Source organism: Rattus norvegicus, chromosome 8 (genome assembly GCF_021556685.1).
Source record: "Rattus norvegicus strain SHRSP/BbbUtx chromosome 8, alternate assembly SHRSP_T2T, whole genome shotgun sequence".
Taxonomy (NCBI): domain Eukaryota; kingdom Metazoa; phylum Chordata; class Mammalia; order Rodentia; family Muridae; genus Rattus; species Rattus norvegicus.
Genome location: NC_141541.1, coordinates 19,467,359 through 19,479,581, shown reverse-complemented (window position 1 = coordinate 19,479,581; position 12,223 = coordinate 19,467,359). Strand labels below are relative to the sequence as shown.

The 12,223-nt window shown below is 46.0% G+C and overlaps 1 protein-coding gene across 3 annotated transcripts in view; it reads left to right on the top strand.

Moving 5' to 3' along the window:
• The first annotated feature begins 1,569 nt into the window (after nucleotides 1-1,569).
• Fat3 (FAT atypical cadherin 3) overlaps nucleotides 1,570-12,223 on the top strand; it is a 580,764-nt gene continuing 570,110 nt past the window's right edge. The window contains exon 1 of one of the 3 annotated variants that reach the window (XM_087560395.1): nucleotides 1,570-1,771. The gene's annotated coding sequence lies outside the window, so the exon portion shown is untranslated. 3 annotated transcript variants of the gene reach the window in all.

The window sequence follows — 12,223 nt, the reverse complement described above, 5'->3', positions numbered from 1 at the left end:
AAAAAATAAAATCAGAATAAAATTATGCAAAAGACATAATTGGAGAGCAGGTAACTTTTCTTCTGGCCTTTGAGACGGTGAAGCCCTGGATAGCATCATGCTTCTGGCCTGGAATTAGTTGATGTATGGCTAGCTGTCAGTATTCCTTAGTATTTCCATTAACCGCTCAAGGCAAGCGAGCAGAGCATGCAGTGCTTTATGGGGCAGTCAAGGCAGTGCAGAAGGCTGCAGAAGGCTTTCAAGGGGAACCTCCCACCTACTGAGAGTGGAGGGCTTTTTAGAGCCTTAAGGACCCAGGCTTGGGAGAGGAAGACCAGAAAGGTAATTCTAGGAGCTCTTCAAAGGTGACCAAGCACAAAGACTTTTAGCAGCGACAGACCGTGCGCCCCAAAGGGAAATTCAGGGGGGAAAAACCGATTTTCTCTATAAAGCATGTTTGCAGGTGCATCTCTCTTGGAGTTAGTGCTCAGTCCCAGAGTTCCAAGGGAGCTGCCTGGGAGAGAGCACCCTAGAAACCACCCCCTGGGATGAAAGCCTGCTTTAGACAGAAGTGATTTGCTGTACTGGGGTGGGGGTGGGGTGAAGGCGTGGCGCTGGCGCGAGTTTACCCGGGCAGGAGGTTGTTAGGGATGTTTCAGAGCTCACAGAACCGGAAGATAGGCTGAAGTGTAGCTCTACTGGAGCAATTGGAGGGGGGCGGAGGGACCTGAGTCCTCAGACTTGTGAGGATGATCCAGAAGTTAAAGGAACTAGAGAGTCCACCAGCTGGTGCTGCCTGACTCCCTGGAGACTGTTCACTCACTCCTGCTCTGAATGTCTTCACACCCCACGGTGTTGCAGAATGGGTGGGGGTGATGAGTCATGTTACTTTTTAGTCTGATTCTCTCCCACACAAAGGTGATCCCGGTAATCGGAAAATGTGTGGGGAAAAAAAATGCAAGTCCCGTGTGGGCAGCAGGAGGCACAATGTTTAATAGTTATGCCCCACTGCGCTTCAAAGTACCCAGAGGAGCTTGGGTAAAACCATGTTGGCCTCATCGTGCCTCGGTTTCCTCATCTGGTCCGGAGAAGTCTAGTGCACTCTAGGCAGAGGGCTGAAGCGCAGGGCAGCTTGAGTGTGGTGTGTGCGTGCTCTCTGAAAACGTCAGGCTGGCTTTGGTGCGTTCTTCCAGCCAAGCTATGGTTGGAGGATGCCTCTGCTCTAAAATTAGTCCAGCTTCCAGGCGAGGCGCCCAGAGCGTCCTCCTGCTGGCCGCCGGGTCTCCCTGCCCCCCTCCTGCTCCCCTTGTCTTCGGGTGGCGCTCGGAGATCTCTGGTCATCCCCCCACCCCCACCCCTCGGAGGACCGGGCTCTGCGGGAGGGAGGAGACAGCGAAGCTAGGGGGTTGGCAGTGCGGCTGCTGCGGCGGCGATGGAGAACCCGGTGCCGCTCCACAGTCGGCAGTAGCGGTGCAAGCTGCCTAGAGCAGACGCGAGAAATCGCTCCTCCCGGCAGGCTGCGCTGTGATCAGGGCTGCGCGTTGGGACCTCGCTCCCGGGTTCCCCACCCCTCCCGCCTCCATCCTCCTCAGACTCCCCTCCTCCGCCGCCAACCCGCAGCAGTGGCGGCGTCCTGAGCGCCAAGCGCCTCCGCTCGCCGCCCCAGCCTCAGCCGGGAGCACGCGGCGAGCACTGCGGCGGAGGCGGCGGGGTGGCCAGCTCGCCCTAGGCTTGAAAGGAAGACCACCGAGGACACGCCGGGTGCAGGGGAGGATCGCTGACCGAGGCAAGGGTGCGTGGGGATTTTTAGCATGCTTGTTCGGGTGCATGGTGCACCGGCTGGGGTGCACCTTTCTCAGAACAGCCTCAGCTACCTGGTTACAGAGAGGCTGTGATGGGTGGTCCGGAAAGCTAAAGCTCTCAGAGAGAGAGAGAGAGTGGGGGGAAACTTTTCACCTTGTAAAGTTCCTGCTTGGTCGCTGCCTGGAGCTGTGGTCATTACAGCTACCAGCTGGAACCCAGGGAGACTTAGCCCTGCGGCAGGAGCCAGGAAATGGCACCGGAGTTGGTTAAGTTTAGGGCTAGGAATAAGAGGAGGGAGGGCTCGCAGGTCTCTGCACGGAGCTCTGAGTCCTCACTGAGCTTTGGCCGCTGGCTGCAGGTGGATGAGATCAGGCTGGGTTGCTGGCGCTTGCAGCACTCAATGGGAAGAGGCGCTGAAGCCAATGGATGCACTTGCAGGACCCAGAGGCGCAAGTTGGGTGCATGCTAAAGGAGGCTATGCGCGGAGCAAAGAGCCCAGCCTCCACTTCCACGGAGCAGAAAGGGTAGCCTGGACTGTTCGCTGGTCCTCTGTATACGTCTGAGTCTTGTCGGGTTGTGAAAGGTTCTAAATGACACCCGACTTTGAACCGGTGCGACAGTTTGGCCGAGATGCCAGGAGCGGATCCCTGTTGTTTTGACGGGAAGATGAACACGAATGGTTTGGGAGAACGCATGATTTTTGGCGGGCGTCAGGACTGGCTGTGCTATTTGAAAAGAGAATAGCGCTAGTCTGGTCATCCCAGGGATGCTGAACAGCCCTTGCTGCTCCTTGTGGGCACGTTGAAGGCTCAGTGTGGCGCGCCGCGAGTCCTTTCCCGAAGGTGTGCAAAAGGAACCATTGGCTTGCCGGAGTGCAGTTGGGGATCTTAGGGAGCTGGCTGGAGGTGACAGAGGGGGAGTGGACAGATTTCGCGTGGCGCTTGGTGAGCGAGAGGACTTGACCAGCTGGGGTCGCTGAGCTAAAATGCATCAGGGCAGGCTGGAGAGAGGTGGCGAGCCCGGGTCTTTTTGGCAGTATAACGCGGTCACTGTTTCTCCCACTAGCCGACTCTTGTCGCGTGTATTTTCGGAAATGTTTAAACACTGGCCAAGATTAGACTTTGCGGAAAGCAACTTATGTTGTTTTCCTCTGCCCAGTTCTTGGGAGCTGTGGTGCGCTCGGAGAGAGGGTGGGATGCAGAGGGCCGGGTGTTGCACGGAGCGCTGAAGGCACATCTCTTGGCTCTTGCTACCAGAGGAAAGGGGGCGCTCCTAGATGTACGTGCTGGCGATAGCACCCACCTTGAGGTACAATAACGAGCAAGCTCGGAAATGAGGGTATCCATAAATGAACGTGAAGGTAGGAATAGGCTACAGAGACAGAGAAGGTGCGGAGGTGGCTGGGAGTCTCCCAGAAGCAAGAAGCACTGGCATGCGCGTCCTAGGGCAGCCAGTGGCTCCAGCCTCCCTCAAGGAGACCCACGTCGCCGCCGCTTGCGCTCCGGACCTGAATGCCGGTGGTGGTATTCCGTTATCCTCGGCACAGCGGCTGGAGGGAGGGACACTGGACTAGGCTGAGGATGGAAGAACCCTTTCTCTGCCTTCCCTTCTTCCCCGCCCCCAGACTCTGGCGCGTTTACTTCCAAGTTGGATTCCACTTCCATTTACAAGTGTCAGACAAATCGCGCCAAGCACCCGCTCTCTCCCGCTCAGCCAGAGGGGGGAGGGAGCGGGGCGGGACCCGTGCGCCCACCGGGGTCGGCTCCCGAACGGCTCTCTGAAGTGGTTTCCTAGCTTTTAGGCCTTCGTGTTTAAAAGGTCTATGTATATATTTAAAAAAAACCTGCAAAGCCCACAGCACTCGTGGACACTCGCGTCCCAGTCTTTTATCCTCCTTTTCATCCACACATTAATTTTCTGGCCCGACGCTTGTCTTTTCAAAAGCGAGTTTGGGCGGTGGGAGGAGGGGCGGGAGCTGGCCGCCAGTCCACCTCTGTGGCTTTGAGCTCTGGGCTTTGTTGCCAGGATTTGATTGCGCCCGGGCCGAGTTTTTTAAAAAAATGTAGAAAGACAAAACAGGCCAGACATACTGCAGGCAAAGCTGCTTGATTCAGGGCATGGAAAGGGAGAACTGCCATCCAGGAATGGAGGACCCAGAGGCCGGCATCTCAGAGAGCACACGGGTTCTCTGGCTGCTGCAGGAGTCCAACTCCGGGTTACCCAGTGCTTGAGTGGGGGCGGGGATGGGAAGTGGAGGAGGGAGTTCAGTCTGCTGTGGAGACTGAATCTCATCAGAAAGAAAGGGAGGAGATGGGAGGGAGAGAAGAGACAGAGCGGAGATCGAGAAGTAGAAATAATTAGCGCTCCTAAAATGTGCAGGTCATTGATGGCTTCTATCCTACACTCCAAGCCTCTTTCTGTTTGCTATTATTATTAAAAATTGGACAGTTGCACGGGGAGACTTAAAAAGTAAAATTTTTAAAAAAGCATGCAAGGTAAACAGGGCACCAGGAGACAAAGAGTTTTTTAAACGTATCATAACTTCTCCTTGATATGATTTTATGTAGTTGGGTTGGTGTGGGTGAGGAGTTCAATTGTCCTTTTTCCTTAGCATTGGATAGGGAGACAAGTTGCTTTCGAGAAATAAAGCAAATAATCAAAACCAGTTAGATCAGGAATCCCCATTGTCCTCTCTGGAACTTGGACAACAAATGTGGTTGGAGTGGGTTTCTCTGCACTGTGCACCGGAAGGAGAAAGTTCCCAGGACTGTCCATGTTATAACGTCTTCATATCTGAGCCGTACAAAACTCGGAGTGAGAGACAGCTAGCAGTGAGATGAGAAACTGGTCAGCTGCTGAGCTGGCCCCAGCGCTCCTCACTGCATGACTTTCACAGCCAGCGTTTGTTGACTGTAGACTGGTTTTCCAGTCTCCACCCGCTCTCTGCTTCTTTCCATTTTTATTTTTTCTGGCTCCTGGCAGAGACATTTTGGGAATTTTTAAATATTCAGGACCCAGTCAGTCTGTTAAGCAGCAATTATATTTGTGCTGAGCTACTAAGGAATGAAACGAGTAGCAATAAATGGGAATGGGGGTGGGGCACCCACTGACCTGTGTGTTTTGCTAGCTCACAGATTTTTGTAAAGCAAGGGTTCTTCTTACTCACAGAAGAACAGTAGCAGTCTGTGTTATCATCCTTACATTCTTCCCATGCTGGGGGAAGGTACTGCTCTTAATCTAGGTAGATTATGTCACATAGAAGGAAATGGGCAACCGTCATTCGGGAGGATTGTTCAATCATAACCTACCAGGGTGATCTGTGGAGTGTGAATGGTTCATCACAGACCAACAACCTTGTGGCCTTTTCTCTTGGAGTTAGGACAGCTGTTTCTCTGTGCCTTGAATTTGTCCAGGCCAGTGATAGAAAGAGGGAACCATCCTAGGGGATGTCTGGTGTTTTCCACTGAGTCACCTCTAGTGTCCTGCTGCAAGAACATTGAGTAGAGTTCATCTCCTTGGCTCAGGCCGAGCTTCTCCTTTATATTGATTTTTTTTAATTGCAGCAGTGGTATTGGTGAACCCCGTCTTTGCTGACTGGAGAGACACTAGGATTGGAAAGGGAATTTAAAATAAAGGAGCCTTCAGTTGTATAGTCTCAGCACTCAGGTTATGGAGGCAAGAAAATCAGAAATTGAAGATTACTCTATAGTCCAAAGTAAGTTATAGGGTACGGGTCCAACCTGATACACATAAAACCCAACCTGATCTCAAAAACTGGCTCATAAACCTGTTACAAAAGACTACTCTCCTGGCCCTGTCTCCATGCAGGAGAAAATCCGCAGATGCTCATCTGTTCATTGATGCTGAAAGGGGGAACATGGGAAGCTCAGTTGCTTACTAACAAAACTAAGTTATTTTTCTTTCTCCTTGGCATTTGTTTTCTTTCTCCTCTCTGTCTCCCTTCTTTTTTCCTTGCTGTTGATGATCTGTTTCTCCAAAGTGGGAGAGCTGGGGACTTGAAGACCCACACTGTGACACTCTCCTTGGACAGACAAGGGATGAAATGCTTTTTTTTTCTGGGTGAATTCCCTTGACTGCTGCAATGGTATTTCAAGCCCAGTGATTTTTCTGAGTATCTTCTCATCTTCTAATTCTCCTCCAGGAATAACTTTAGAGAAGTTAGTTCTTAAAACAATCATCTTAAGTGGCACAGATTGAATCTATTGAGAAGACCTTGAGAACGTGCCTGGTCGATTGAACTCTTCTGGTTAAACTTCTGACTGTCAGGAACTCATAAAATAACAAATGACCCATTACGGCAATTCCGTATTCAGGTGGAATTTCCAAGTTAGTCTCAGTTTTAGCCTCTTCCACCATAGGCGTTCTCCCCACACCTAGTTCAAGTAGAAGGGCAGAAGTTTGAGCATGGATTTCCTGGTGCGATTCTGGGAGATTAAGGAAATGAAGAAATGGCCTGAGAACACAATAGTCAAGCTCATGATCAAAGCGTAGGCTTCCTGTCAGTCTGACTCCACTGACACAGAAACCACGGGAGATAGAGAACACTACCTCACTTCCCTCAGACACTACCTCCTGAAGATGATGCCTTCTTGGACACAAAGGTTGTACAGAGGACATGGATAGGTCTTAAGACTGAATTGGGTGTCTCAAATTATGCAAAACTATGGTGACTCTAAGGCCATTAGCCATTTTATTTCTTTTTCTTATAAGTTAACTTCACTTTCATTGTTTCTAGTTAATCTTTCATATTCCTTATATTACTTGTCCACCCCTTCTTTTTTTTAATGTGGCTTGGAATTCATATATAGCCATGCTGGCTTCAAACTGGGGATCTTCTGCCTCCATTTCCCAAATGCTAGGATTAAAGGCTTGCACTATCATGCCTACAAGCCACTTGTTCTGCATCATTTTCAGTAACATTTACTGAAACTACTGATATAAAATTCAGTGAATAGCTAGGTAGACTAGCTGCTTTGGGGCTCTGTTTCTTTTTCTATTGCTGTGATAGAACACTCAGTCAAAAGTAATTTCAAGGAGAAACTGTTTATCTGGTTCACAGTTTCAGGCTACAATCTAGTTCTGGTTCCAGTGGCAGAAGATAGGGGTGATTGGTCACATTGTATCTATAGTCAAGAGACAGAACAACAGAAGCTTATGCTCAACTGCCTATTTCAATCTCCTTATTCCAAGACCCAGACCATGAAATGTTACTGTCCACACTCAGGATTGACCTTCCCCTCTCACTTAACCCAATTTTAAAAAAATCCCTCATAGGCACATCATCCACCATCTAACCAAATCTTGCTAATCTCTCCCTGAGACACCTGCCTGTGTGATCCAAATCCTGTCCTGTTGACCACTGAAAGCAATCAACATAGCCTGAATACTTATTGTTCCAATGGGATGGCAGGAGGCAGCCATGCATACACTCTGGAAATCGAAACAAATTTGCAATTATTAACTAGAAAAAAAGAGTGACAAAGAGCAGGAACATTGAATAGGAGGGCTGGAGGATAGGAGGCGATATAAACTTTTAGGAGGGGCATAGTTCAATTCAATAGCATTTTCTCAAAGAATTGATTATATATATATATATATATATATATATATATATATATATATATATATATGCATGCTGGTTGGCTTGGTGTGTGAACTTGTCACAAGCTAGAGTCATCAGAGAGAAAAGAAGTTGAGTTGAGGAAATGTCTCCTCTATGAGAGTCAGCTATAAGAAATTTACTCAATTAGTGATCAGTGGTCTACTGTAGGTGGCCATTCCTCGGCTGGTGGTCCTGGGTTCTATAAGAAAGCAGGATGAGCAAGTCATGTGAAGCAGGCCAGTAAGCAGCATCCCTCCATGGCCTCTGCATCAGGTCCTGCTTCTAGGTTCTAGCTGTGCTTGAGTTCCTGTCCTGACTTCCTTCAGTGACTGATATAATCAGTAAGTGTAAATTGGATAAACCCTTTCATTCCCAAGTTGCTTTTTGGTCATTGTGTTTCAACACAGCAAGAGAAATCCTAAGATACCTACACACACACACACACACACCCCACACACACACACACAGAGAGAGAGAGAGAGAGAGAGAGAGAGAGAGAGAGAGAGAGAGAGAGAGAGACAGAGAGACAGAGAGAGACAGAGAGAGACAGAGAGAGACGGAGACAGAGACGGAGACAGAGACAGAGACAGAGAGAATTAATCATATTCCCCACCATCATCCCTTTTATTAGTTTTAATGAACCCTGAATGTCTAAAATAGTCACTGGACAGACTATACCGGATGTTGGAATGTTACTTGATATTCTGTGCTGTATTCCAGAATTCACTCAATCCTTCCTCCATTATCCTTTTGTGGTTGTCCACACTGCCAAGTTCAAAGAGAACTCTGGGGATTTGGAATGCGTCTGGAAGCCTTGATACAAGTGCATGTGGTGTATTCTGAGGTCCTGCCTCTCTATAACTGAGACTTAGCCACAGACATAAAATTAGTTATGGCATGGGGAATTCTGAATGTGTTCTATTCTTTACACATTAATTTTGTTGCTTAGATTTCAGCTGAAAGGACAAAAGAACAAATAAAAACAAAACAAAACAGAAAAGCAAACTGGCTGCCACGTGATCCAGATTCCAGAATGTGAGAGGGGCTCTCCATGTTAGTTAAGACTGGGGATATTAATAGTATTTGCACACCGTATCTCTACTCATATCTTTTTTCTTCTTTCATTTTCTTTGTTTCTTTCTTACTTCCTTCTTGATTCTAGAGATAAGTGCACATGGTAAAGGAAGCGTAGCCACAGAGGCTTAACTAAAAGGAGAATTGTATCTCAAGGATGGCCACCAAATTACAGTGGAAAGACTGGGGAGACGATACTCTTCTCAACAGCATGTTAGGACAAAAAGAAAAAGAAGTCTGGAGCAGCTAAGTGATGCTTCATGCTTTGAGATATAACCCAAATTATCACAATGACTAAATATCAATGAACATTACTTAACACTTACAAGCGTCTTAAATCCTGACAGACGGAAGGCATTAAATTCAGGGGGAAGTATGATTAACGCCAGAGTAAATGTCAGGTTGCTTGGTTTTGGTTTTTGTTGCTGATGTTTTTTTTTTTTTTTTTTGTTGTTGTTGTTGTTGTTGTTGTTGCGGTTGTTGTTTGTTTGTTTGTTTTCTGTTGTTATTGTTGTTTTGGGGGTTGCTTTTTGTTTTGGTTTTGGTTTTCGATTTTTGGTTTGTAAACTTGAGCTTTCGGGAGGTTTGTTTTCTTTATAAAGCTATCAAGCTATAAAGCTTGATAGCTATGAAGCTATCAAGGTTTGTTTTCTTTATGAGTGTAATGAAGCTATCTTGGTAGGAGAAGCTCCTTGGGACATTTTCGAGACTAGAACATCTATTGCAGGTGACATTTTAAGTATACATGTCTAAGTAATATTTTGGATTTCTGAGATCTATTTTTAGGTGTAGTCTGGCTTCTGTGCTTGGCCGTTAGTGGAAGATGAAAGATGGTCATGACTGATATAATAAGTGGAAATTCAAGAGAGTGACTTATGAAGCCCACGAAAGTCAAGCAGCTACTTGCTACCAAGAAGTCTTTAGTCTAGCCTGGCTCTGGATAACCCCATACCAAAGAAATGTACACACGAAAATGGGCCAGATAAGCATGGCTGCTGTGGCTAGTATGGTAAAGAGTGTGGGTGTGACTCTGCCCCACCCTTGAAGTACTGCGTTTTCATAATAGTCATCAGGAGAATCAGAATTCAGAAGTGCACGGTATCGCCACTGGGAACCTAGTGCCAATCTCAGAGGACTGCAAAGGTGCTTCAGACTGTCAGTAAAATGGAAACTATGCCTAGAATTGAGTATAATTAAGGACTATTGAAACTTGGTGTCCACACTGAGATACTGTAAACAATGGTTTAATTGGTGAACAAGGTTAGGGTTTATTGACAGGAAGGCTTTCCTGAGGCACATCCCATTCAGAGAAAGTTCATTATCTTTTCGGATCTTCTCAGCTGTTACAATTTAACTGTTTGCCAAGTTATGTTTATGCTTTCTCCTTTCGTCTTTCTCCCCCTCCTCCTGCTTTTCTTCTTCTTTCTTTCCTTTTTATTTTCTTCTTCCTCCTCTTTCCACTTCATTTTTAACTTTGCAACAGTTCAAAACGATGTTCCATCTCATCTTGGTGGCTACTCCCATACAGACAGCACAAATGTCCCCTAACACTTCGTCCCCTAATATAGGCCTCTAAGTAACTTTAGTGCCTCTAAGCAGGGACTGGGTCTGCAAAGCAAAGCAGGAGCTTTGATGACAGGCTCCGTGTTATATTTATTTGATGGCATCATTTATATTCAGTTTTACATGTTTGTGTATCTTTTATGATTGGTGGTTGATGGTTTAGTGGTTGAAATCCCTTTTATTACCGATTGTTGTCAAGAAAAACTTCCCAGGCATATAGGAGATTGGAAATTTCTTTTTCCTTTATCCTTGTGGGCCACATTTCTTTTTGAAATGCTTCTGATGATCATAAGTACTTAATCATGTTACAGTTAGTGAAGAGAAAGCCCGGGAATGCCAGTAACAAGCGAGAAAAGGAGAAGGTAGTTTTTAAACATAGAGGACTTCAGTGACTGCTCCCAATCTAAAACTTGATGTCCTCTGTATTGTGACATTGTTGCGAAAAGCTAATTCTTGAACAGTCTTCAGTTGCTCTTCCCAGGTATATCCTCCAACTTGGAACTGCTGAAAAGCAATTCCGCATTCCATCTGTCTCACAGGTCTCTCAGGTCATCTGTAGTCCGGTTGAACCAGGAACACATCGCACTGTAAGTCAGGCTGACGGTGTGTGCTGGCTCTCCAAACCCTCACTTGTTGGGGAAAGTGCTTTTAGGCTGCACCCATTATTAGTATTTTTGGCTTGTGCATATTAAACTAATCTGCCACCTAATTTTTCAAAAATTATCTTTCTCTTTTATGATATTTATCAATTAGAAAAAAAAAGACCTCTGTGTGCGAGCCTACTCAGGATTTGAAGTCACACTGGTTTGTAAGGCACTAGATTTTTACAAAAAGGCAGAAAATATCACGTCCAGGAGAAATTTGATTCAACTTGGATGAGGAACTTGAGCAGTGTGGGCATTTGAATCAGACATGTAGGGTAACATATTTCTTACATGCCTGGAATTATCCCAGTGATTAGATTATTGCCTTCCAGCTTGGAAGAGTAGACTGTGTTCATCTAATTACTCGGGTTAATCACATTATTCCCAAACTGTGTTCAGTGGTGTACACATTAGGTACAGTTTACACACTATATTTTGTTAAATAGTAGAATTAATAACATATTACACCTTTTCTCTAAATAGGGAATGGGAAAGGGTGAAACGTTGGTATTTATGAGATTTTCTTCCTTCTCAGCGCTCATCAGTGGTTATTAAAATAATCAGTGTGAATAAGCCTAGATTGCTTTTATACAATAGCTATGTTATCAAATGTTGAGCATACATCACATATTTCCAAAGCAAATCATATTTTCAATGTATTCAATTAAGGAAACCTCACAGTCTGGAAAACTACTTCTTAAAGTAAAGAATATTTTTTCTTGCAATCATCCATCTGTTTCTTAAGTTTAAATTGCAGACATTGGGATTCTTAAAGAGAAGCAAGTATGTAAGCATTGTGGAATTATATTTTCCTTGAAATATGTGATGTTTGGAAATCATTTGACCTTGATCCTCCATACTGCTCCAAGAAAAAGCATCAAAGTGGAGGGCAATTGGGGAAACAAGACAGACAGATCTCTATGAGTTTTAGGCCAGCCTGGTCTCTGAAGGGAGTTCCAGGCTAGCCAAGGATACCTGGCAAAACTGTCCCAAAAGATAAAATACCACCTGGTTCATAGAGAAACTGAGAAAAAATATAAAGTTTAATACTCTCTGGACAGTGATGCCGGGATGATTTAATCCAGGATTACATATCTGGCTTTGTCGGGATGCTTGTGAAGACTTGAAATAAGACTGATCTTCACAGATCTGTCATGTTTCCGTATTGATCCTCCTGAGTTCTCGTGCTTTCATTTTTCCTAGTTCTTCCCTGGTTGCTTCTTGATCAGGTTGTCCCTTCGCAGGCCCCATGGTCATTGGACAGAGCCCCGTGCCCTCCAGATGATCTTGTCTGCGCCTTGTCTTCCAGGTCCACCCCCAAATCTTTTCATAACTGGCTAATCCCTGAGCCTTCAGGAAGGTTCTGTCTATATCTTCCATTCAGAGTTCTCATGTCTGTGCACTCAGGTCTTGATTACAGTCTATAAAAGGTGATTGTTCAGGATCTGAAGAGTTGGTTATTTCAGGTTTGGGATTTACATAATGTCTGATTTTGTGCATGGAATAAAGTTTTATGGAGTGGAGTTTTCCACTCATG